General features: G+C 41.0%; 1 pseudogene; it reads right to left on the reverse strand.

Moving 5' to 3' along the window:
- Window positions 1-1,587: 1,587 nt before the first annotated feature.
- On the reverse strand, window positions 1,588-21,951 carry LOC100759553 (annotated as a pseudogene).
- Between the last annotated feature and the right edge of the window lie 4,203 nt (window positions 21,952-26,154).

Consider the following 26,154-nt stretch of genomic DNA (forward strand, 5'->3'; position numbering starts at 1 on the left):
TTAGGTATGCTATCATTTTAACTTTCTTTTTATTTATTCTTTGTGTCTTTCACATCATGTGTCTTGGTCCCATTCATTTCCCGACCCTGCATATCTACCCTCTGTCCTTGCAGCAATCCCCTGCCCACCAATAAAATCTAAGAGAAGAAAGAAAAAAAGAAGAAAAGAAAAAATGGGGAAGTGTTTATAAGGTACATGTAGACTGAGTGCAGTTTTCTCTTGTAAACATGAAGTACTATCTTATGGGTTTTAGGTGTGTGCAGTTGCATGTGCGCATGTGTAGGCCATAGATCAATGCTGGGTGCCTTCCTCAATCTATTGCCACTTCATTTTTTGAAACGGGGTCTTTTGAATTGAATTTGAGCCAGTTAATTCAGCTACAATAGTTTGCCACCCACTTCTAGGGATCTTCCTGATTCTGCCTCTACAATGCCGAGATTACAGGCTTTTTCTCAAATTCTGGGCTTCAAACTAAGTTCCTCATGCTCACACTGCAGACTCTTAATGAGTTTTCTCACTAGCGCCAGCTTTATAAGGTTGTGTCTTTTGTTTGTCTGTTTTGCTATTTTTTTGTTTTGTCGTTTGGTTGCTATTTTGTTTTTCTTTTCTCTTTCCTTTATTCTATTTTTGAGACAAGGACTCATAGTCTGGGCTAACCTTGCATTTACCAGATACCCCAAGTGCTGGCATTGCAGGTGTGCAACACCATGACTGGCTGAAAGAGACTAGTTCTTTTATTTATTTTTTATTTGTGGAAGAAATTAGTAACTTCATCAATTTTAAGTATACAGTTGGGTAGTGTTAAGTATGACCTCATTGTATTTGAGCATATCTCTAGTACTCTTTTATCTTGGAAAATTGAAACTATCTTCCAAACCACCCCCATTTCCTCCATTTTTTATCACCCAGGAAAAGCTTTTATTTTTTAAGTATTTCTATGAATTTTCCTACTTTATATTCCTCATGTAGATAAAATTACATACTCATTGGCTTCTTGTGAATGTCTTACTTCACCTATCATGATGTCTTCAGGGTTCATTCTGTTGTAATATGTGACAGAATATTTTTCTTCTAAAATTCAGAATAATATTCCATTGTGTATATGCACAATATTTTTGTATTGATTTGTCCAATGATATTTGGATTTTTTCTACCACTTGGCTATTATACATAGTGCTTTTAAGAATGTGATTGTGCAAATATATGCTAGAGAATCTGATTTCAGTTCTTTAGTGGACAATATCTAGACATGATTTTCTTATTTCTTTATTTTATTTCTATTTTTCTCTTTTTACCCTATAATTCCTTTGGCATATATATTATGGCCTCCAGCTTAGTGTTTCTTTTTTGGAGTGTTTCACATTTATTTAATCAGCATTCTCCTCTCGAGGCTTCATCCATGGCATCTTCCTGACCACTTCTGATTTGGTGACTTCTTTTAGGGCCTAGATTATAGCACATTTTCTTGTTCAAGTACGGACAGTGAAAAATAAACTCTCATCTTGGGAAATCCTCAGACCAACAGTAGAAAACACATTCCCATGAAGCAGAGAAGAAATTAATACAGTAAGACAGCAAGGCACATGCTCAGGAGCCTGGCTCTGCAGAGGCTATGGCAATGTTGGCATTTCTCTCTGCCTCTAGTTCACAAACAAGCTGGACTATCTCAGGGTGACTGAATTTTCCTGCTGTGGAATCAGAGAAGTCTTGAGGCATCCTGGGTTTATTCTCCATATCTTCATATTCTGATGCCTGAAGGATTATTTCACACTGGTCCAGCTGTTTCACAAATCTGGCTTCTGTACTAGTTTGGGTCTCATACCCTTCCTAGAGTTCATATAGCTCCTTCCTGGGGTCCTCTGGCAGCAGCTGAGTTATCCGCTTCATAGCCTTCTCTTCTCACTGATGGTTTTCTTCTTTGGGGTGTTATCTGCTAGTGCTGTGTCTCCAACAATGCACTCTGCCATATTGTGAACCAGGGCTAGGTGTGTTCATCAATCCTTGTTAAGGTGGTTATCTCTGATCACCATAGCCATAAGTGCCATCTGACACATGTGATCTGACGCACTTTCTGACTTCCCCACATTTCTGTATACGCAGCCCATCAGTGGGACTCTATTGAGATGCAAGAAACCCAACCAGCTGCAGAAAACCCAACAAGCCACCTCCATAGCTGAGTTAATCTTGCATCCTGTAACTTTGCTGAAGGTGTTCCCTGATAAAGTTTTTTTTTTTTTCGGGTCACTTATGCAAACTATCATATCATATGCAAATAGTTAAAGTTTGACTTCTTCCTTTCCAATTTGTATCCCCTTGATCTCCTTTTGTTGTCTTATTGCTCTAGCTAGAATTTCAAGGACAATATTGAAGAGGTATGGAGAGAGTGGACAGCCTTGTCTTGTTCCTGATTTTAGAGGAATTGCATTGAGTTTCTCTCCATTTAGTTTGATGTTGGCTGTTAGTTTGCTGTATATTGATGTTTAGGTATGTTCTTGTTATCCCTGATCTCTCCAGAACCTTTATCATGAAGTGGTGTTGGATTGTGTCAAATGCTTTTTCAGCATCTAATGAGATTATCATGTAGTTTTTCTTTTTCAGTTTGTTTATGTGGTGGATTACATTGATGGATTTTCCTATGTTGAACCAAACCTGCATCCCAGGGATGAAGCCTACTTGATCATGATGGATGATTTTTCTGATATGTTCTTGGATTCGATTTACCATTCTTTTATTGAGTATTTTTGCATCAATGTTCATGAGGGAGATTGGTCTGTAGTTCTCTTTCTTAGTTGTGTCTTTGTGTGGTTTGGGTACCAAGTTAATTGTAGCCTTGTAAAAAGAGTTTGTTAATGATCTTTCTGCTTCTATTGTGTGGAATAGGGTCACATGTTCTATTAGTTCTTTTGTTTCTTTGTTAATTTTCTGTCTGTTGGTCCTGTCTAGTGGTGAGAGTGGGGTGTTGAAATTTCCCACTATAAGTGTGTGAGGTTTTATGTGTGATTTGAGTTTTAGTATTTTTTTTTTTACAAATGTGGATTCCTTTGTATTGGGGGCATAGATGTTCAGAACTGAGACTTCATCTTGATGGATTTTTCCTGTGATGAATATAAAATGACCTTCTTCATCTCTTTTGATTAATTTTAGTTTGAAGTCTAATTTGTTAGATATTAGGATAGCTACACCAGCTTGCTTCTTAGGGCCATTTGATTGGAATATATTTTCCCAACCCTAAACTCTGAGGTAACATCTATCTTTGAAGTTGAGGTGTGTTTCTTGTATGCAGCAGAAGGATGGATTCCTTCTTATCCATTCTGCTAGCCTGTGTCTTTTTATAGGTGAGTTAAGACCATTGATATTGAGGGATATTAATGACCATTGATTGTTGATTATGTTTTGGATTTGTTGCTGGTGGTGGTATTGTGTGTGAGTTTTTTCCCTTTTTCTGGGTTTTGGTAAAGTGGAATTATCTATTGCCTATGTTTTTGTGAGTGTAGTTAACTTCCTTGGGTTGGAGTCTTCCTTCCAGAACTTTCTGTAGGGCTGGATTAGTGGATTCCTACTGTTTAAATCTGGTTTTGTCATGGAATATCTTGTTTTCTCTATCTATAGTGATTGAAAACTTTGCTGGGTATAGTAGTCTGGGCTGGCATTTGTGGTCTCTTATTGTTTGTAGAATATCTATCCAGGACCTTCTGGCTTTCAGAGGTTCCATGGAGAAGTCAGGTGCAATTCTGATAGGTCTGCCTTTATATGTTACTTGGCCTTTTTCCTTAGCTGCTCTTAATATTCTTTCTTTATTCTGTATGTTTGGTGTTTTTATTATTATGTGGTGAGGGGACTTTTTGTGGTCCACTGTATTGGGTGTTCGGTAAATTTCTTGTACTTTCATTGGCATGCCCTTCTTCAGGTTGGGAAAGTTTTCTTCTATGATTTTGTTGAATATGTTTTCTGCACCTTTGAGCTGGGCTTCTTTGCCTTCTTCTATACCTATTATTCTTAGGTTTGGTCACTTCACGCTGTCCCATATTTCCTGGGTATTTTTTGTTAAGAATTTGTTGGATTTAAGATTTTCTTTGGTTGATGAATCTATTTCCTCTAGTTTATCTTCAGCGCCTGAGATTCTCTCTTCCATATTTTGTATTCTGTTGGTTATGCTAGCATCTGTAGTTTCTGATCATTTATCCAGCTTTTCTATTTCCAGTATTCCCTCAGTTTGTATTTTCTTTATTGTCTCTATTTAAGCTTTCAGGTCTTGACTGTTTGAATTGTTTGCTTCATCTGATTGTTTTTTCTTGGCTTTCCTTAAGAGATTTGTTGATTTCTTGTAATTTTTTTAGATTTTTTCTTCTATTTCTTTAAGGGATTTTCTCATATCCTCTTTGAGGGCCTCTATTATTTTCATGAAGTTGTTTTTAAGGTCATTGTCTTTTGCTTCATCTGCGTTGGGATGTTCAGGTCTTGCTGGTGTAAAATCCCTAGACTCTGGTGGTGTCATGTAAGTCCTTCTGTTGTTGAATGTTTTCTTATACTGTTGTCTTCCCATCTCTTCTTCCAATGGGTACAGATGGGGTGTCTCCCTCTCCTGGTGGCTATGGGTTCAAGGCTCTATCCTCTCCTCTCTCCCAGAGGATACAGGGCCAAGACAGGAATGGTGGCCAATGCTGGATGCTTTGTTCTGCCTCCAGGTCCTTCTCTCTCTCTTTCTACTGGAGGGTGGAGGAGCAAGACAGTAATGGTGACCAATGCTGGATGCTTTTTTCTGCCTCGAGGTCCCTCTGGGGCATTTTTATTCTTCTTTTTCTTATGTTTTGAGGAGCTACCATAATGTTTTTAGAGTGGTTGATTCATTTTTATTTATTTGTGTCTGTATTTGCATTATGCATGTGTATGCGTGCTTATAAATCACAGAATATGGTGTCTGATCTCCTGGAGTTGGAGTTGCAGATGGTTGGGTACCACCTTATGAGTATGCTAGACCTCAAACTCACATGCTCTTAACCACTCAGACACTAAGCTGCCTTTTCCCTTTGTTGTTTGCATCCATTGAGCTTCTGAACCTTCTACCTCTACCGAAAGGTGTGGATTACAAGAATGTCCTAACACAACCTGAATGAAAAAATAGTTTTGGACCTGTAAAAGTACTGTGAAATTCAAGTATCATGCTCCCCTCCCCAGATAAAGTTTTATTGGAATATAGCTATTTAGAATCATTATATGCAATCTGTGATTATTATCATTTTAACAGTGAAGTAGCAGTTGCAACACAGACTAAATATTGGTCTTTTACCCCTCATGCTGCTTTACAGTGAGCAACAAATCGAAGGGATAAATTTATAAACCCATAGCAGTTCAAGCATCATACTTATTTCCATACTATAACCTCTTTTCACAGAATTACTTGGGCATATGCATCATATCTTACAACTAAAACTCAACACAATTATCACGTTTTAGACAAATTAAATATAGATTATTTGGTTGTGTAAATAGGCAGTGTATTAGTCACTTTTGCCCAGCTGTGTCACCAAATCCATGAAAGATCAGATTAAAGGGAGAGAGGTTTTTTTCAGTCCAGGATTTTAGTAGGTTCAGTTCATGGCTGCTTGGCCCCATGCATCATGGCAGCAGGAATATTTTGCAGAGGAGTTTCTTGAGGAAAGATCCAGGAGTGTGAGAGGGAGGGAGACAGACAGAGACACAGAGAGAAAGAATGAATTGGGTATAACCTTCAAAATCATCATTCCAGTGACTTATGTTCTGCTAGGACCCCATCTCCCAAAGTTTTCACTAGTTACCCAAATAGAATCACCAGCTGTGGACCAAGTCTTCAACAAATGCAATTGTATGGAGTATGTCGGAATTGAATTATAGACAATGTCTTAACATATTGATTATGCAATGACACTATAGTTATAGTTTGCTGCAATAAATATGTCAGTGCTCTTGTGGTAGTTTGAATGTAATTGGCCCCTACAATCTCATAAGGATTGGCACTATTAGGAGGTGTGGCTTTGTTGGAGTGAGTATGGCCTTGTTGGAGAAAGTGTGTCACCGGGATGGGGGGAGCTTTGAGGTTTCCTAGTCTCACTATACCGCCCAGGGTCTCAGTCAATTTCCTGTTGCCTGCAAGATGTAGAACTCTCAGCTACCACTCTAGCACAGTGTCTTCCTGCATGCCCCTGTGCTCCCTATTATGAAACAGTAAGTGAGCCCCTCAACTAAATGTTTTCCTGATAAGAGTTGTTGTGGTCATGGTGTCTCTCCCAACAATAGAAACCCTAAGACAGTTATCAAACTAGACACACTTCACAATTTGTATTAACTCACAGGAAAATAACAGTCAGAAAAATCAGAATATTTAAAACGGAGTATTTCATCACAGTAAAATTTGCATTGCCTTTTTTTTTCTTTCATTCATGAGCAAGTATGTGGTTGTGAGAAGGAAGAGACAATATGAAGAGAGGCAGAACTGGAGATGCGAGGCAGTGAGCTCCAGGCTGATGTGAGTGGCCTACACTGCTACTTAAGCATGTGGTGATATCCAGACATGTGCTGCTGTCAAGGGCCGGGGTTGAGGCCAAAGTCCTGCTGTAGCTGGGGTTTGCATTCATGTCTTTGGCCTATGTTACCACTGAAGGCCAAATCTCATGTCCATTGTCTGGGCTGCCGCCTGAAGCCATACTGAGGGGCCATAGTGACATGAGTGACTATGGTGTTGTCCATGCCCATACTGCCTCTGAGGGTCTTGTCTGGGTCAGTGGTCCTACTGCCAGAAAATGTGGAGGCCCATGATCCATGCTTCTGTTGACTGTAAAGAGTAAGAAAACTGCTTTTTCAGTGATATTGATGATTGCGATGTGCAATTGAGAAAGAGGGGCATGGAAGGTTCCTGTGATAATCCCTACCTCACACATCCACCCCCACAAAAAGTAACAGCCTAAGCAGAGGACCACTGAAGAGATCTCTTAAAAAGTATAATAAGGATGCTGAAGTTAGCTCTCCACAATTAATGGCTTTTGGCTGTGGTGCAGGACAGAACAACTCAGTTCTATTTAAGGGGCACCGAGAGTCTGCCCATGCTCCAATGAGTACATAGATCACACACACACACACACACACACACACACACACACACACACACACACACACACACACAAACCGCCTGTAATCCTTGTGAATTTATTGTTATTCAATAAATTTTGGCATTGTGGAAAGGCAAACAAACAAAACAGTAACAACAAGCCCCAAAAAAGTAAGTAAAAAATTTGAATACTTTTCTTTGATTCTTGATGAAATGACAGATATTGTCAATACTGTGTAGTTGATGTTGAACCTATGTCAAATTTATGCAGCAGTAGTGGTGTGGCTTGCAGGCTACAGGCTGGATGTACTTCTGGAAAGAGCTCTCTGCTTCTTGACTGTTGATGACTGTGTAATTAGACCATGCCCCAGTGTCACAATCCAAGCTGCTTTAGTTGCCATAGTTTCCTTCTTCTCAATGAAGGTCTACATCCCCTGAACCATATGACAGGACAAACACTTCCCCTCTTAAGTTGTTTCTGCTAGGCATTCTGTCATAACAAGAAAGGAACCTATTCTAAATCTGGAGTGGCAGGCATAGAATGTGTTACAGATCATGGTAAAAATATGTGTGGAATGGGCACATACATTGGACAAGATTTGTGGAAATGTATGATGCTTCAAGTGTGTGGTTATTCTATTGACGCATCCACCAGCAGGTACTTTCCACATAGTATTAATATCATAAGTTTTTGAACCACTAAGTCCGTGCTCATATGGACGTACTCATTAATGGCTTTATGAATTTTAGTAAAAAAAGAAACGGTACTAAACATCTAACATGCCTGTTGACAGTGAAGTTTAATATCTAAACTGTAGTTGGGTTTTCACTCTTTGGGAGCCCACCACCCAGCTCCCAAATAAATACATGTCCACTTATTATTACTTATGAATGCCTGGCCTTAGCTTGGCTTATTTCTAGCCAGCTTTCCTAACTGAAATTATCCCATTTCTCTTTAGCTACATTTTGCCTCTGGGTTTTTCCCCTTTCTTTATTCTATATGTCCTTCTTTCCTTCTCAGTACATGGCTGGTTGTGTGGCTAGATAGTTGTCCCTTGGCATCTTCCTCTTCTCCTTTTCTCATTCCTCTTCTCTAGATCCTGCCTCCTATTTTTTCTCTCTGCCTATACCAGTCCTGCCTATTTCCCTCCCCTGCCTAGCTATTGGCCATTCAGCTCTTTATTAGACCAATCATATGTTTTGGTCAGGCAAAGTCACACAGCTTTACAGAGTTAAACAAGTACAACATAAAAGAATGCAAGTTATCTTTGCATCATTAAACAAATATTCCACTGCATAAATGAATGTAACACATTTTAAACTGACATTCCACAACACTAGACAATGGTAAAGTTGTACAATATTGTCTTTCGTCTCCTGAAGTAAAAAGTCACAAATATTTACTATCTGGCCTAACCACTATCACAGACAATTATGTGATGACCATTTTGGTCTAACTGGAAAACATTTGCTCATGCCAATGGAAACCTAATGGTCATGACAATGGTCAAAATATTAAACCTATTCTACTTTGAAGATTCCTATTCATTCACTGAATGACTCTCCTTGCTCCATAAGATGGAGATGGATGCTTTCCCAATTGTTTAAGATTCTTCATCTCTCTGTCATAGCAGCCTACTATCATTGAAGGTCATTACTTTGAATAATATTTCTGATGGGCCATACTGAAATATATTCTGAGGATAGCGTGTGGTACGGGACTCCCACTCAAGAGATAGGATCCAGGTTTCCAGCTGCACAACCAGAGACCATGCTACCAACTTCTGCTACCGTCACCTTTTTATGCCTGCATTGAATAACATGATGTAAGGAATCCCCATAAAGATATCACCCAGTGATGAACTGGAATGGAGCAGTGTCTAGAGAGCTATTAACTTTGTAGCCTCTGGTTACCTCTGTCTTTGTTTATAAGAGCAGTAATTTAGACATTACAGATGTGCTGACTTACTAAATGCTCTTTGGGGGAGTATAAACTTACCAATTCAGCAGTATCTAATTCAGTAACTATGCTCCTCTAAAACCACTCTGGTGAGAGTCAATTTTAGTAGACCTAGAGAGGGCACAGAATTTGCTTTTATAAGCTTTAATGGCCTGAGGTGACTCAAACATTGGCAGCATCTATGGTGAATGACTTTAAATTCTTACTGCTTCTCTACCAGTTACACATTTCATTTACCCTTATTGTTGGGGCTCCCAGTTAAAAGAACAGAAATACAACAAAATGGATATTAACACAAAGTCCAAGTTTAGAGGGAATTTGTGACTAAGAAGTGCAAGACAGAGAATCAATTTCAGGGGTGCATATTATTGTTAGGTTTCTTAAAGAAGGATTTTACAAGTGACAATTTTGAAATAGAATTCTTGCTTTGCAAACAGGGTGATGGAGAATAGACAACTTGGGGGCAGTTGTTTGTTTTTATTAACCACCCAGAGTAGCTTTTAAGCTGAGCCTTAATGGAGCAGTCATTTTCAGATTCCCCAAGTGCTTTCGAACATTTACTCCCCAGCCCAGCCCCAACAACTCTTTCCAAGGGAACACCTGTTTCATTACACCATGTTGTACTTCTATACTCTTCATATGAACTCCCCTTTTTAATTATGAAGGTCCCATCCACACCAAGGCTTGCTTCTGCATGAAGGGAGCTTGTTTTTTTTCCAGATTTTTTATTTGAATTAGAAACAAGATTGTTTTACATGACAATCCCAGTTCCCTCTCCCCCCTTCCTCCCCTACCACCCCTCCCCAACTAAAACCCTACCTATCACATATCCTTTCTGCTCCCCCTGGATGGTGAGGCCTTCCATAGGGTGTCAGCAGAGTCTATAGTATCCTTTGGGATAGGGCCTAGGCTCACCCCATGTGTCTTGGCTCAGGGAGTATCCCTCTATGTAGAATGGGCTCCCAAAGTCCACACCTATGCTAGGGGTAAGTACTGAACTTCTATAGGAGGTCCCGTAGATTTCTGAGGTTTCCTCACAGAAACCCATGTTCCTGGGGTCTGGTTCAGTCCCATGCTGGTATCCCAGCTATCAGTCTGGGGAGCAAGAATTCCCCAATGTTCAGGTCAGCTGTTTCTGTGGGTTTCAGCAGCCTGATCTGGACCCCTTTGCTCTTTACTCGTCCTTCTCTGCATCTGGATTCCAGTTCAGTTCAGTGATTAGTTGTGGGTGTCTGCTTCTAATTCCACCAGCTGCTGATGAGGGCTATCAGGTGGCATATAATTCAGCCATCAATCTCATTATCAGGGGAGGGCATTTAAGGTAGCCTCTCCTCTGTTGCTTAGACTGTTAGCTGGTGTCATCTTTGTATGTCTCCCTCTATTATGATATCTTCATTCTTGTTATCTTCTATTCTTCCCCTGACTCAACCTTTCTGCTCCCTCATGTCCTCCGAATCCCTCCTCTTCTCCCCGTCTCATTTTCCTAGCTCCCTCCCCCCTCTTCCTGTGCTTCCAATTTGCTCAGGGGATCCTGACCCTTTCCCCTTCTCCTGGGGACCATGTATGTCTGTCTTAGGGTCCTCCTTGTTTACTAGCTTCTCTGCCAGTGTGGACTGTAGGCTGGTAATCCTTTACTCTATGTCTAAAAGAAGGAAGCTTGTTTTCCAGAGCGTTTACGAGAAGCCAAATAGTTGCTGTTTATGCTGCCCTACTGTCACTAGGATGATGGTGCACAGGGTTGTACTTTTATATTTTATACTCAAATCAACATGGCTTCTTTGTTATTAACCTTTGTCATTTAAAGGAAACAATTGCATGCATTAATATTTTATAGGGTTCTTCATTGAACACCATATCTTCCAGGCATGCCAACATCTGAATAAGTACAAGAGTTGCAAATGATGGATAAAAACGGAGGTTCCCACGCTTGACTGCACATTCACACAGATTACTTGGAGAACTTCGATAAAATCCCAAATGCTAGGCTGCTTTCAAGACCAATTGAGTTTCTAGGGAGTGGTATACTGCTCACTAGTAGAGTTCTTTGCCTGGCATGAAGGAGACCCTGGGTTTGGTGTCCACCATAGCATAAATAGTTCATAGCAGCACATGCCCGTGATCCTAGCATGGAGAAACTAAAAGCAAGAGTTTCCAAAATTCAAGGTCATTCTCTTATCTTCTGTTGTGATATAGTAAATTTGAGGTGAGTCTGGATGACATGGGAGACCCTGAAAATTGCTAGGGTAGGGTATCTGTATCTTTGATGTTTCCCCCAGTAAGTTCGGTGGGCAGCTGTGACTGAGGGCATTAGGAGTCAGTGAACACAGGGCACCATGAACAATGTCAATAAAGAAGTCTACAGTTCCATGGTCATGGTGAAGGATGGAAGCCGAGTAAACATACAAAGTGCTTGATTGGTAAAATAGAAAGTAAAGTGGGCCCAGAAACCTGGGCAGGTCATGTTGCCACCAAAGATCACATGGAAGCCTGGGGTCAGGGCTGTAACCTGTGGCCTTGTTGGGGTCTGGAGACCGTGCCACTGTCTGAGCCCTCTTGATCTGCGTGGCCCATGCTTCCACCCAGAGCCAGAATATTGCCCAGGTTAAGCTGCTGCCAAGGGCCATGTCTGGGTCCATGGTCCTCCTGCAACTAGGATCTTTGGCTCGTGCCACCTGAGGGGGCAATAGGAAGCATGTGTAATGGTATCAGAAGAAGATGCTGTGCTGGGCCTGTTCTTTGTTGGCCCTGGGATAGGTGGACACTGCTGCAAGAAAGCTCCCCACCCCCAATCAGGAGGGAAGGCCCCACCCCTACCCCCCATAGCCGAGGATGAACTGACTCTGATGGCATGGTCATAGAGGAGCTGGCTTTACTACTCACCTGACGATCATGGCCTTAGTGGCCTGGACTAACCAGCTCAGCTACCATCCAGGCCCACACCCGGACCTGAAGTTGACCCACTCTAACATCTACCCTATCCAGGACATATTGGAACTCATGAAGTGACTGATCCTATGAAACAATATCTGCAGTGTTTTCATGACTCAGGACAGCCATGGGCTATCTGAGAGGTGTTTCAGTGAGGACCAATGATGATGGGGTAAGGATTCACGCATTATGCTGGCCTGCCCCTGTCACCTGGCAGAATGCACTCAGGCAGTACCCTGGTCAGCCCAGGGGTCCATGGCTGTTTAGTCTGCACTCAGGTGAAAAGGATCCCTTTAAAAGAAAGACCCCTGCCCACTTACACTCTCTTTCCTGCTGTTCTTCTGGGGCAGACAGGACTTTTCCTGTCTCCCTCCTCTCTTCTGTTCTCTCTCTTTCTGTGTTTCTTTCCTCTCCCTCTTCCCTTTCAAATAAAACTCCCCACTTAAGCTCTGTCTGCCTGGCATGTTTGTTCCCCACCTCGGTCACCCTTGCCTGCCATGGAATCTGCCAAGGTTCTACACATATTTTAGCATAACAGATGGTGTACCAGAAACCAGAGGCCGTGAAACCAGAGGCCGTGAAACCAGAGGCCTTCAACCAGACCAGTGGCTCATTCCAATAAACACTTGCTAGTAAAGCTGATTGGACAAAGGGTATACTATGTGACACGCACGCGGTGGCTCCCAACGCTCCCAGAACAAATGAAGAGGTCCTGGAAAGGTAGGAAAGATGGAGGAGTGAGGAGGTTTTTGTGGGTTTTTTGTTTATTTGTTTGTTTTTCTTTTTGTTTTCGTTCCCAGACCCCATAACCACCTCCAGCACCAGGTAACCATCATTCTAATCTCTGATACTTTAGATTAAACTTTTTCATAATTCTGCACATGAGTGTACTCATCAAGTACTCGTCCCACTGTGCCTGGCTGCTGACACTTAGCACAATATCCTCCTGGTGCATCTATGTGAGTACCACACTTCCACCTAGGAACAAACAGCTCAAGCTGAGCAAAACACACAAATCCCCAGAATGATGGTGTCAGAACTCTCTGTACTTCCCTATGATCATTTGATCATTGTTTGATGGGGGATGTCTTTCTGTACGCTGTGAGTAGATGTTTCTCTTATTGGTTGATTAAGAAAGCTATTTTGGCCAATGGACAGGCAGGATGATGCCAGGCAGGAAGTATAGGTGGGACTACCAGTCTAAGAGAGTGCTGGGATGCAGAATGCAGAGAATGAGTTGTGACGGAGACTCTATGTAGCTGCTGGGGAAGAAAGCGGCCCGGGCATCACTGGTAAACCAAGAGCAGGTGGAGATACCCAGAGTAATAGAAATGGTTCTAGGTCAAACAGCTTATGATTAACATAAGCCTCTGTGTGCTTATTTGAGAATAAACAGCTTTGGGACTGTGAAGAACAGAAACTTTCGTTTACATTCGTTCAATAGTCCTGCTCTGGCTATTTAATCAGTCTGAAACTTGCTTATCAGACACAAAGACATTCAGCCAAAGATAACACTCAATAGTTCTTTAAATGGAGAGCATATCAGAATAACTCAATGGTGGTATGTTATTATTTGCCAACAGTAAGTGATGAGATACTGACTGAACTGTGGGAAATGAAGATTTGAGTGTAGTTTATACTCATCTAAGCATATTTGGAGTGTCTTGAATATATTAGCTGACTTAATTCTCATGGAAACATAGTATGATTTTTAACCCATTTGTATAGATGGGGTTATTGCAATTATGGAAAGATTGAGGTACAAGATGAATGTTGCTATAAAGTAAATGGTGGGGCTATATTTAAACCAGTTAGGCTGGGTACAGACTCCACCTTTTCATCTATTTTTTGCTTTATGATATTTAACTATTAAAATATTGATTGTATTTTCTTTTTATTTCCTTTTTATTTAAATTAGAAATAATCTTGTTTTACATGTCAATCCCAGTTCCCTTTCCCTCCCCTCCTCCCCTGCCCCCCACCAACTCCCTATTCCATCCTCTTTCTGCTACCCAGGGAGGGTGAAGCCTTATGTGGGGATCTTCAAAGCCTGTCACATCATTTGGGACTGGGCCTAGAACCTTCTCCTTGTGTCTAGGCTGAGAGAGTATCCCTCTATGAGGAATGGGCTCCCAATGTCCATTCTTACACTAGGGATAAATACTAATCTACTACCAGAGGCTCCATAGATTGCCCAGGCCTCCTAACTGACCCCAACGTTCTGGGTCGGTCCTATGCTGGTTTCCCAGCTATCAGTCTGGGGTCCATGAGCTCCCCTTTGTTCAGGTCAGCTGTTTCTGTGGGTTTCTCCACCCTGGTCTTGACCACTTTACTCATCACTCCTCCCTCTCTGCAACTGGATTCCAGGAGTTCAGCTCAGTGATTAGCTGTGGGTGTCTGCTTCTGCTTCCATCAGCTACTGGATGAAGGCTCTAGGATGACATGTAAGGTAGCCATCAATCTCATTATAGAGGAAGGACATTTAAGATAGGCTCTCTCTTATTGCTTAGATTCTTAGTTGGGGTCATCCTAGTTTATCTCTGGACATTTCTCTAGTGCCAGATTTTTCTTTAAACTTATAATGGCTCCCTCTATTAAGGTATCTTTTTCTTACTATCTATTCTTCCCCCGACTCAATCTCCCTGGTTCCTCATGTCTTCGTTCCCTCTTCTCTTCTCCCCTTCTCTTTCTCCTAACTCACTCTCCCCTCCTCAGTGCTCACAATTTGCTCAGAAGATCTTGTTCCTTTCCCCTTCTCCAGAGGACCATGTATGTCTCTCTTAGGGTCCTCCTTGTTTCATAGCTTCTCTGTAGGTGTGAGTTGTAGGCTGGTAATCCATCGCTCTATGTCTAAAATCCATATATGTGAGTACATACCATGTTTGTCTTTTTGTGACTGGGTTACCTCACTCAGGATGGTTTCTCCTAGTTCCATACAGTTGCCTGTAAATTTCAAAATTCCATTGTTTTTTTTTCTCTGAGTAATACTCCATTCTGTAAATGTACCACATTTTCTTTATTCATTCTTCAATTGAGGGGCATCCAGATTTCTTCCAGATTCTGGTCATTACAAATAATGCTGCTATGAACATAGTTGAACAGATGTCCTTGTTGTATGAATGTGCATCTTTTGGGTATATGCCCAAGAGTGGAACTGCTGGATCTTGAGATAGACTGATTCCCGATTTCCTGAGGAACTAACATACTGATTTCCAAAGTGGCTGTACGAGTTTTAACTCCCATCAGCAGTGGAGAAGTGTTCTCCACATCCTCTCCAGCATAAAATGTCATTGGTGTTTTTTATTTTAGACATTCTGACAGGTAAAAGATGGTATCTCAGAGTTGTTCTGCTTTGCATTTTCCTGATGGCTAAGGATGTTGAACACTGTCTTAAGTGTCTGTCAGCCATTTTAGATTCCTCTACTGAGAATTCTCTATTTAGTTCAATACCCCACTTTTTAATTGGATTGTTTGGTGTTTTGGTGTCTAGCTTCTTGAGTTCTTTGTAAATTTTGGAGATCAGCTCTGTGTCAGATGTGGAGTTGGTGAAGATCTTTTCCCATTCTGTGGGCTGCTATTTTGTCTTGTTGACTGTTTCCTTTGCCTTACAGAAGCTTCTCAGTTTCAGGAGGTCCCATTTATTAATTGTTGATCTCAGTGTCTGTGCTACTGGTGATATGTTCAGGAGCTGCTTAGTGAGAAACTGTCTCAAAAAAGGATAGGTTTTTAATTTCATTCATGTGCATGTGTATGTTTGGGTGAGTGTGTATCATATGTTTTTGGGTGCCAGCGGAAGCCATAAATGGGATCAGATAACCTGGAACTAGAGTTATAAGTGACTGTGAACCAACCAACATAGGTATTAGGAACTGAACTCAGGTTGTCTGGAAGTAGTAAGCACTTATCTACTGAGTAATCACTCAGTCCCTCACTCATCTGTAAGTTTACATAAAATAGTCTTCATTTTTCAGATTTATTTTGTGCTGAATTGTTTTACTCAATCTTTATTATGAATTACATAAATGCAGATTTTTGTAGTTATTATTAAACTCAAGAAGGACAAAAAACAAAATTAGAAAATTCAGTGTTTCTCCATGAAGCAGTCTTAACTTGGAAAGCCATCATTGTCAGAGTTAAAATGATGGATTTGCAACACTCTATTTTGGTGAGTGTAGGGAGTTTTCTTCTTTTTCAGTTTTATTAGTTGTCTTTATTCTATTCAGGGTGCCATTACAAAGTACCAAAACAGTATGTCTTCAAAGTACTGGAAGTTATTCACAGTTCTAGATGCATACAAATCCAAGATCAAGGTACCAGAAGGTTCAGTGTCTAGCAGATGGATCCCTTAACTTTTACAAAAAGGCTACTTTTTGCTATATCGAGGCTTTGTTTTGAAAAGGACTTTAATCTCAATCATTAGAGCAGTGCTTTTCTGGCCTCACTTCTGAGTGCCTCCTTGCCTTTGTGCTTAACATTTCAAGATATGAACCCATACTAAGCCACTCATGGCTGTGTCACTTTGGCTAAGTGTAGGCCTCAGTGCCAGCATCTACAAAATTGGGACAAGAGGAGGGCTTACTTCAGGTAATTTATAGAAGTGAGTGAAACAATACATGGAAATAACAGCATATTGCTTGACTCATGGTATACATTAATACTCATGAGCACTTAGTGTCTTTACACATAGCCTGTGTTGATGAGGGATAATGCTCTTGCTCATTGCAAAGATTTGCCACTCATATTGGTTTAATTAAACGCTGATTGGTCAGTAGTCAGGCAGGAAGTATAGGTAGGGCTACCAGACTACGAGAATTCTAGGAAGAGGAAAGGCAGAGATGCAGTCACTAGCCAGATGCAGAGGAAGCAAGATGAGAATGCCGTACTGAGATAAGGTACCAAGTCATGTGGCTAAACATAGAAAAGAATTATGAGTTACCTTAAGTTGTAAGAGTTTGTTAGTAATAAGTCTGAGCAATAGACCAAACAGTTTATAATTAATATAAGCCTCTCTGTGTTTATTTGGGACTGAATGGCTGCAGAATCTTCTGTCTACACTCTGCTCTCTTAACACTATTAGAGTTTAGGATGTTTTTGGTGAGGAAAACTATTTTAAAGATACTTTGTTATCAGAATCTGAAGAACTTCAGTGGTGCTGGTTTCCTATTAATCACAGTTGATTTTCCAGCCCCAGCTGAACAGAAATCATAGATTATTAATCCAAAATATCATAGGAACAGCTCTGAGAGTCTTGCTTCCCTCTGAAACTTCACGAGTCAGGCTTCCACCATCTGCATTTCTCTAAGTATTCTTATCTCCCAAGTTCCTTTCAAACAGTTCGTTAATCTCTAAGCACCCAATGTCATTTCCAGCACAAAGTTCCAAAGTCCTTCCATAATCCTCCCCCAAACAACACAATGTGGTCTTCAGCAGCAATGCCTCTGTCCTCGTTAGGATTACTATTGTTTTGGCAAAAACTCATGACCAAAAATCAACTTGTGGAGGCAAGGAAAGGGTTTATGGTGGCTTACACTTCCACATCATTGTTTATCATTGAGGAAAGTCAGGACCGGAACTCAAGCAGGGAAGGATCTGGAGGGAACTGATTCAGAGGCCATGAAGAAGTGCTGCTAATTGGCTTTCCCCACATGCTTTGCTCAGTATCCTTTCTTATAGAACCAGGACCACCAGCCCAGGGATGGGATGGGCCCTTCCGCATCAATCACTAATTAAGATTATAACTCTAATTTGTGTGACAAGTTGACATAATTTTAGCCAGCACAACCCCACTTTCCAGTTACAATTCTTGTTTTAGTTATTTTTTTTCCTCTATGGCTAGGATAAAACACCATTACAGAAAGACAGCTTTTGGAGGAAGGGGTTTATTTGGCTTACATGTCCCAATTAAAGTCTAGCATGAAGCAAAGTGAGTGCAAGAACTCAAGGCAGGAACATGGAGGGAGGAAGTGAAGAATCTCTCTTGGATGATCAAAAGCAACAGCAAGAAATTGAATAGATCAATGCCTTTATAAAGAGTGATGCTAGTGCCAGGTGTTGGTGGTGCATGACTTTAATCCCAGCACTTGGGAGGCAGAGGCAGGTGGATCTCTGAGTTCAAGGACAGCCTGAGTGAGTTCCAGAACAGGCTCCAAGACTACAGAGAAACCCTGTCTCGAAAAACAAAACAAAACCAGACAAAAGAGTGGTGCTAGGCATTGTAGTCTTCCCACATGACTTCCTGCTAGATAAAGAATGTTCAAATTTCCAGAAGAACCAGATTCAGAACTACAGCCTTAAATGCCCAAGGAGTATGCCAAACTCCTTTTCCTTTTCTTGGAAGCTATCACAAACCTCTTTGTCTGTTATAACAGAATATAATAAACTGGGTGTTCATAAACCATAGATATATTCTTCACAGTTGTAGAGGATCGTCTTATTTCTTTCTTTATAGGAATTATTTTCTTGGATGGTACAAAAGGGGGTGGTCTCTTTTATAAAGGCTAACCCCCTCCTCAAAGATCTATATTCAAATACCATTGTATTCAGCGTTACATGGGAACACATGAATTCAGGGCACTCAATCTTTAGGTTCATAGTAGGAGCCCATGTTGATTCTCCCTGTGTTCTTCACACACAGCTGTTGAAGCCATCTTCTTTCAGCCCCCAGGACCTGAAGTCCTGAAAGAAATATATTTCTTAAATTCTCTGCACCATAGGACCAATCTTGGGAATTTTCATAACAACCATGTTAGAGCCAAGTACATTTCATATTCCAAGGACCATGTTTCTGTCTGGACCTCACTAGCCGATCTAACTTGAAATCCTGACCTACTGAACAGGTATAATGTGCGATAACCAAGCCGGACCTTTTCCTTTTTTTAGGAAGGAGCCTGGGGTGTGTCTTTTGAGAACTTCCAGTAATGGCATAGCTGCTAGCTTCAGAAGCCCAAGAGGTGTTTTTAATGAATGCAAAACCTTCCTAAATCAGTTCTCTCTGAGAACCCTTCAAGATTCAAGGAAGGCGGAAAGGCTTCCTGCGGTATTTATTTCCAGTCTCATGAAAGGGAATGTTAGTAAATACAAGCATCTGAACCAGTGAGTTCTAGTCAGTTTCAGTCTCCTCTGACCCCCATGAGAACAAGGCCCACACCTGCAGAATTTAAGACTGTACATTATTCAGAGCAGATTGTCAATAGTTGTATCCTATGAATGGATCAATAAAAAAACTGCAAAAACACTTATTTATCGTTTTGAGACCCAATTTGAATGCAGCTTCAGAGTACAATGATGACATAGAAGGACTAATTCATTTTTTCGTTTGGTTTATGTCAGTGCTGAGGACAAACCCCGTGCCACAGCATGCTAAGCAAATGCTCTACAGCTGAGCTATACCTGTTGCCAAAGGCAGTCATGGCAAACCGCTTTACAATATGTGTGTGTTTTATTGAAGACATTTCAGTTCATATACTCTATGTAAACCTGGTATAGAGAGAAGGGCTAACAGTAGCATTTGGTAACAGTAGAAGAGTAGGGGCCCTCAAGGGACATAGTTAGTGTTATTATCACCATCATTATGGTATGTGTTAGATAAGGATTTCCTAGGACTCTTGAGGACTCACTAGCTGTTGCAACTTTTCACTAAATCACCGCAATGTGCTCAGAGTAGTCATTTGAATATCCATACTTTTTTGTCTATGGTCCACATTTCTTTTCACATTTTAGCATATTCCTTCATATTTGCGTTCAAAAATTTATGCACAGCTACCTCACGATGCAGCGCATATGGTGACATAGTTTGTATTACCAGGAGAAATCATAGGACATTCTGTGCATGGTTCTATACTGAGTCATAGGATGAGATGTTACTTTGTTTTGTACTGCTCTAAGATGTGTTTGTTGGCCAATTTTTCTATTTTTTAAATCACTTTAAACTCCTGTATTTGTTAGGGCTCCTATGGCTGTGATAAGACGCCATGGTCAAAAGTAAATTGGGTGGAAAGGGTTTATTTCATCTTTCAGCTTGTAGTCCATCAGCCAGTAAATCAGGGCAGAAACTCAAGGCAGGAACCTGGGAGCAGGAACGGACACATAGGCCATGGAGGAGTGCTGCTTACTGGCTTGCTAAGCCTGCCTTTTTCTAGTACCCAGGACAACCACCCCAGTGGTAGCACTGCTCACCGTGAGCTGATCCCTCCCACACTAACCATTAATCTAGAAATTTTAACACATGCTTAGCCCCGGGGTGGGGGTCATTTTTCTCAGCTGAGCTTCCCTCTTCTCAAATGACTCTAGCTTTGTCAATTTGACATAGAAACTAGCCAGCACAACTTTATTGAGTTATTATGGTTCTTCGTTATTTTTAGGTTAATTTCAGGTCTCACTTTTCAAATAAAAGGTTGTATTTTGTTATAGTTTATGTGTATGTGTGTGTGTATCTGTACGTGTAGCTGCATATGTGAGTGTAAGTGCTGACAGAGGCCAGAAGAGGGTTCCAGATTTCCTGGAGCTTGAGTTACAAGTGGTTGTGAACCACCAGACATGCAGGCTGGCAACCAAACTTGATTCTTCTGAAAAACCAGCAAGCACTCCTATTCAGGCCCCTCTTAATCTGAGGGAAATCCAGACACTAGGAAGCTGGGCATGAACATCTTTAATGAGCTATGCAAGTCAATTTGGAGATGACTCACAGAGGCATTCAGTGTTTATCCATTTTCAAATCTGTGACATCAACTCTGGTTTTTTCTCCTCCTGAGAATCTCTCTTATGCCCACTCATTGCAGTTAACTGCAAGTGGCTATCTCCAGGTGCTCCTAATACACACTTAATTTTGTAATTTCCTCAATGCCTTTCCCAGGTACAGGCGTGTGAAGAAGACGTAAGTAATGGACAAGAACTTAAATGTTGGCACGTGACTGTGCTCTCTGTGTTCAGGAGGCCGAGGCAATAGTACTGTAAGTTCAAGGCAAACCCAGCAAGACTGTCTCATTTTTTTAAATAGAAGAGAAATAGATAAAAAGTATTTTCCACTTTCTTCTAAACACTTAAGCTTACTTAGCTTGTTACATTTTCATAAATTATTGCTAAAATAAATGTCAAGTTTACAGCTAAAACATATGCACTTTGCAGGAGCCAACAGATCTTTACAATAGGATTTTTTTTCTGAAAAAAAAGGGGGGGAATTTAATTTCCAAATTAAATCCTTTAAAATTATGTCAATGTTCCAAATGCTGGCTGGCTGAGTTCCAGTATCTATAAAGTATCTTCCAGCTCTAAGAGTCTCTGATATTAATCTAAAATATGAAATATGGACTTGGCCAGGATAAACTTGAAATGCCAAAGGATGTCCAATACGGGCCTCTGAAAGGGTGGTAGTGTGTGGTCTGTTAGGTTTGATGATACAATGTGCAGTCAGGGAGAGTGTGGCACCATGCCCCTATGTGTGTGCACGTGTGTTTTCAGATTTCCCACACTGCCATTTGTTCTGATGTCCAGAGAAGAGCAGACCTCTTGCACCAGGCTCCCACTGATGTCATTCAATATATGGGTTTTCTCCGCCAAAGAACAAAGTGTTCCCATAGCCTCATGGAAAGCACGGACTCCTCTTAGTACACAGTTTCTTGCTGAACAATTACCAAGCACTTATTCACCTGAGCAGCTCTTGCAAATGAAAAACATACCTGATGACTCCTTTGCTTTCAGGAAGTCTAGTGCCCTGTGATTTCATTTTTACCTCATCTACATCTGAGCTTTTGTAGAAGCATAAAGGTCAGGGTGGACAGATTATTCAAGTAGATGGCAAACGGCCTGGCAAGGCTTTCTTTTGCTCTTTGTGTGAGGCTTCCTTGCTCACCTCGAAAAAGCTTTTGTCTGCTTTTGCTTTTTGCGTCCACCGCTTTTTCAGTTTTCTCACAACAATTTTAAATTGGGAAAGCCACGTTAACATTGAGGTTACCAAGGGATCCAATGTGGCTCCTTGGTTAGACATTATAGAACGCTAATCATAGGCTAAAAAGGCTGTGCCAACAATAGACTGGGGCTTATAAGATTTATTTATTTATTTATTTATTTATTTATTTATTTATTGCTGTAAAATAATTTTCTGAAATGTCTCTTCCACTCTACTTTCTCTGGATTGAAACACCTTCCCTTCCGCACTGCTTTCTTCTGTACAAGTTTGCTGACGATCACACCTTTGGATAGTGTAGCTCTTTACTGAATTATTACCCCCCCCCCGCTTCTATCTCTGTTTTTCCTTCTTTTAGCTCCCCAAATAAAACCTGACTAAGAAATTGACTTCTGAGGAGAAGGGGGGCAATGCTTAGGAGTGAACTGCTGAACCTTTGCCTCGATCGCCCTTGATTTATATGCTTAAAACACGTCTCTGGCCCTTTTAAAAGAGCAGATCTGGAAATGCTGTTGAGGATAACTTTGGCATTAGCAGCTCTTCTGAGGCAGCATTTGCAATGACCTCACCCCTGGAAAATGTGGCTCTTAGGATAGCACTCACACATGCCTTAGGTTGCCTGAAGGAAGCGTCCTCTGATATTCAATAAACAATATGCGCTTTCTCTACCCTCATGTCTCCAGACACTTTTTGGTGCACACAGTGTTTACGAAAATGACTTCAAGAAGGCCTGTGTAGCTGGATTGTTGAAATGAAAGAGACAATCAGTCTCTCTCTCTCTCTCTCTCTCTCTCTCTCTCTCTCTCTCTCTCTCTCTCTCTCTCTCTGTGTGTGTGTGTGTGGTGTGTGTGTGTGTGTGTGTGTGTGTGTGTGTAAAAGTGTGGGGTGTGGGGAATTTTTTTTAACATTTTTATTTTAGGAAAATGCCCTAACAGACCAGACAGCTGCATGGAGGCTCACACAGTTGCTCCTTTAATTCTTCAGTGTTATGAGAGCATGTGACGCTTAATCTGCCAGTTGTTTTTATAAAGTAGACCAGGCAATTCTGGGTGTCTGCTTGGAGATCTTACTTTCCCACATCTTTTTGGCTTTTTCCATGTCAGGCCATTCTGTTAAGTAGCAAAAAAGAAAAGAAAAGAAAAGAGAGAGAGAAGAGTAAACAAATTAAAATGCAGCCATAATTTTGTGTAAATTGTATTAAACCAGGTATAAAGTGATTTTATGTTGTGTCAATGAGTTTCTTTAAATAGTACTAGGATAAAGCAAAGGATCCAGGCAACCATGAGTGCCCACACAATCAGAAATGGCAAAATAATAGAGAATCGGTTTTTGTTGTTGTTTTTAGGGTTTTTGTTTGTTTGTTTGTTTGTTTGTTTGTTTGTTTTGAGATAGGGTTTCTCTGTGTAGCCTTAGCTTTCATGGAACTCACTCTGAAGATCAGGCTGGCCTGGAACTCACAGAGATTCGCCTGTGTCTGCTTCCTGCAGGCTGGTATTAAACACTTGCATCACCACTGCCCATCATTATCTAGAATTATTAATCATAATAAATATATAGAATGATTAGGGTTTCTAACTTTAAAACTTCTTACTATATAGAGACTGTTTAATCAAGGCTTCTCTAGAGAAGGACAAAGCGCAGTGACACTGAAAGTTACTATAAATATTAAATATGAAGCTGGGCGCTTAGCAGCTTGAAGTCCTTAGATGCCACCAACAGCCCTGGTAGTATAATTTTATAGATTAAGTATAGCTAATTCCAGGTAAACTGAGGCACAGAGAGGTGAAGTAGCTGACACTGAGCCAGGAAGCAGCAGACCTGAGATCTGAGTCAGCTGCCTTCCTGTCTGTACTCCATCCGTCTATACTCCACCTTCTAGACGTTCTTATTAAGTACCTTATCGTGATCATGTGTTGCAGGGTACACACACATGTATGTATGTGCATGTGGAAACCAGAGGTTGATGCTGGGTTTCTCCTCTGTGGCCCTCTACCTATTTTTTTGGTTTGAGACACTTTGACTCATTTGGGTCTTCATGCTTGTAGAGCACGAACTTTATTGACTGAGCTTCACCCCAAACTCTGCCCCTCTTCTAAATGTTTTGACAACATAGTTCATGTGTCAACACGTAACAATATATAGACAGTAAAAGATATTGTACTCCAAATGACAGATTCTTTTTTCTTAATCTTGCTGATTTAATGATTTCTGTATTCATTAATGGCTTCTTCACATAGCAAGAGTCACCTCATTCTACCATCCAGTTAGTGACCTCAAGAATAAAAGAAGAAGACCAGGCATGGTGGATACATGCCTTTAGTCCCAGCACTCTAAGAGGTAGGACGATCTCTATGTTGGATGCCAGCCTGGTCTACATAGCAAGAGACCAGCTAGAGCTACATACAGAGAATGACTCTATCTCAAAAAAAAATCTGGGTAGTGATGGTGCACATCTTTAGTCCCAGCACTCGGGAGGCAGAGGCAGGCAGATCTCTGTGAGTTTGAGGGCAGCCTGGTGTACAGAGCAAGTGCCAGGATAGGCTCCAAAGCTACACAGAGAAATCATGTGGAGGAAGGTGAGTGTTTTTGCTTTTCACGAGTTCGCGTATATGGTAAGAGTGCATGGTGTATATCCATGTTTGAATGTGAAAGTGTGTGCATGGGTACGGGTCCTTGTGCACATGCATGCACATTGCTCATGTGAAGCCCTGAGGTTGATCTTCGGAATCCTCCTCACTTGCACTTCCACCTTACTCTTTTGAGTCAGGGTCTCGCAATCAAACCCACAGATTATAAATATGGCTACTTTCCTGAGCTACCTCTCTGTCTCCCAAAGCTGGAGTTACAAAATGCTGCCAGTCTCACTTGGCATTTTTGTTGGTTCTAGCAATCTGAACTCCAGTCTTCTTGCTTGCACAGCAAGTGCTTTCTTGCCCCCTACCCCACCAGTAGAATTTCTGACCTGTGAATGTGTGTGTGTGTGTGTGTGTGTGTGTGTGTGTGTGTGTGCGTGCGTGCGTGCGTGCGTGCGTGCGTGCGTGCGTGCGTGTGTGTGTGTGTGTGTGTGATTCTTCTCTTCTTTTCCAGGCCTGGCAGCTGTATTCTCTACAATGGTACACGGAAACCAGGGCTGCTTAATACTTCTTTCTTTTCCTAATTGTGTGAACTAAATTACTTAACAGTTTTCACCTCAGCCTCTTCATTTGGAAAAGCAGATTCTTAGGTTTTGATAATAGTGGGATAAGAAAGCCAACATCATTAGCAAAAGAACTGTAAGATGAACACAAAGTTGTTATTGCTCACTTCCCTTCAGATATTGAAAGGAAGTGTGAAGATTTTAATTTTCACCTCTTCTTTCCAAACTTGCAGTCAGTCACATTTCCTACTTCGTTAAATATGGTGTTAATAGTTACTAATGACCTGTAAATCTATTGATTTCTTTTTAAATATGATTCAGAGAAAATATCAAAGTGCCACAATGATATCCATTACCTTCCAAAAAATGTTACTTTTTTTACTAACCATAAAACTAATAACAGAAAAAATATAAGATTCAAGAAATTCTAAGAATAAGTAAATTGCTCATTCTTTGACACATATTTTTTCATTTTTTATTTGAATTAGAAACAAAATTGTTTTACATGTCAATCCCAGCTCCCTCTCCCCACCCTCCTCTCCTACCACCCCCCCAACTAAAACCCTATCTATCCCATACCCTTTCTGCTCCCCAGGGAGGGTGAGGCCTTCCATAGGAGGGGTCTTCAGAGTCTGTCATATCCTTTGGCTTTGACACATATTAATTTTCCTTGAGGATTAGATAATAAGCGTATTGTTAATATGAAGGCATTGATGATCAGAGGAAATAATGAAATAGTTACAGGTAATTTATGGTGATTACAAAATCACAATTCCTAGGTTCAGCTGGGTCTACAAGTCCATGCCTGTCATCCTAGCACTTGGATAGGCTGAGACAGGAGAATCACAAGTTCAAAGCTTACATAGTGAAATATTATCTCAAAAAAAGCAAGAAAAAATGGAAGAAAGATGTAGTGATATCCACCTCCACACCTGTAACACTAAAGGGTCACAGGTGCATACGTGACTAGTGATAAGGATTATGTTTGTTAGCTGTCTCATGCTTCCTGCTCTGGTCACGGAGAGCATCCCCGGGTGGCAGGGTCAACATCCTTGGGTCGGGAATCCACGCAGTCCTCTATTTCCGGTGTAAGTGCATTTTCCCCGAATAAACCCCACTTCATCTTACTGGTCAAGCATCGTGGTTTC

The sequence above is a fragment of the Cricetulus griseus genome, chromosome X (genome assembly GCF_003668045.3).
Source record: "Cricetulus griseus strain 17A/GY chromosome X, alternate assembly CriGri-PICRH-1.0, whole genome shotgun sequence".
NCBI classification, from domain to species: Eukaryota; Metazoa; Chordata; class Mammalia; order Rodentia; family Cricetidae; genus Cricetulus; species Cricetulus griseus.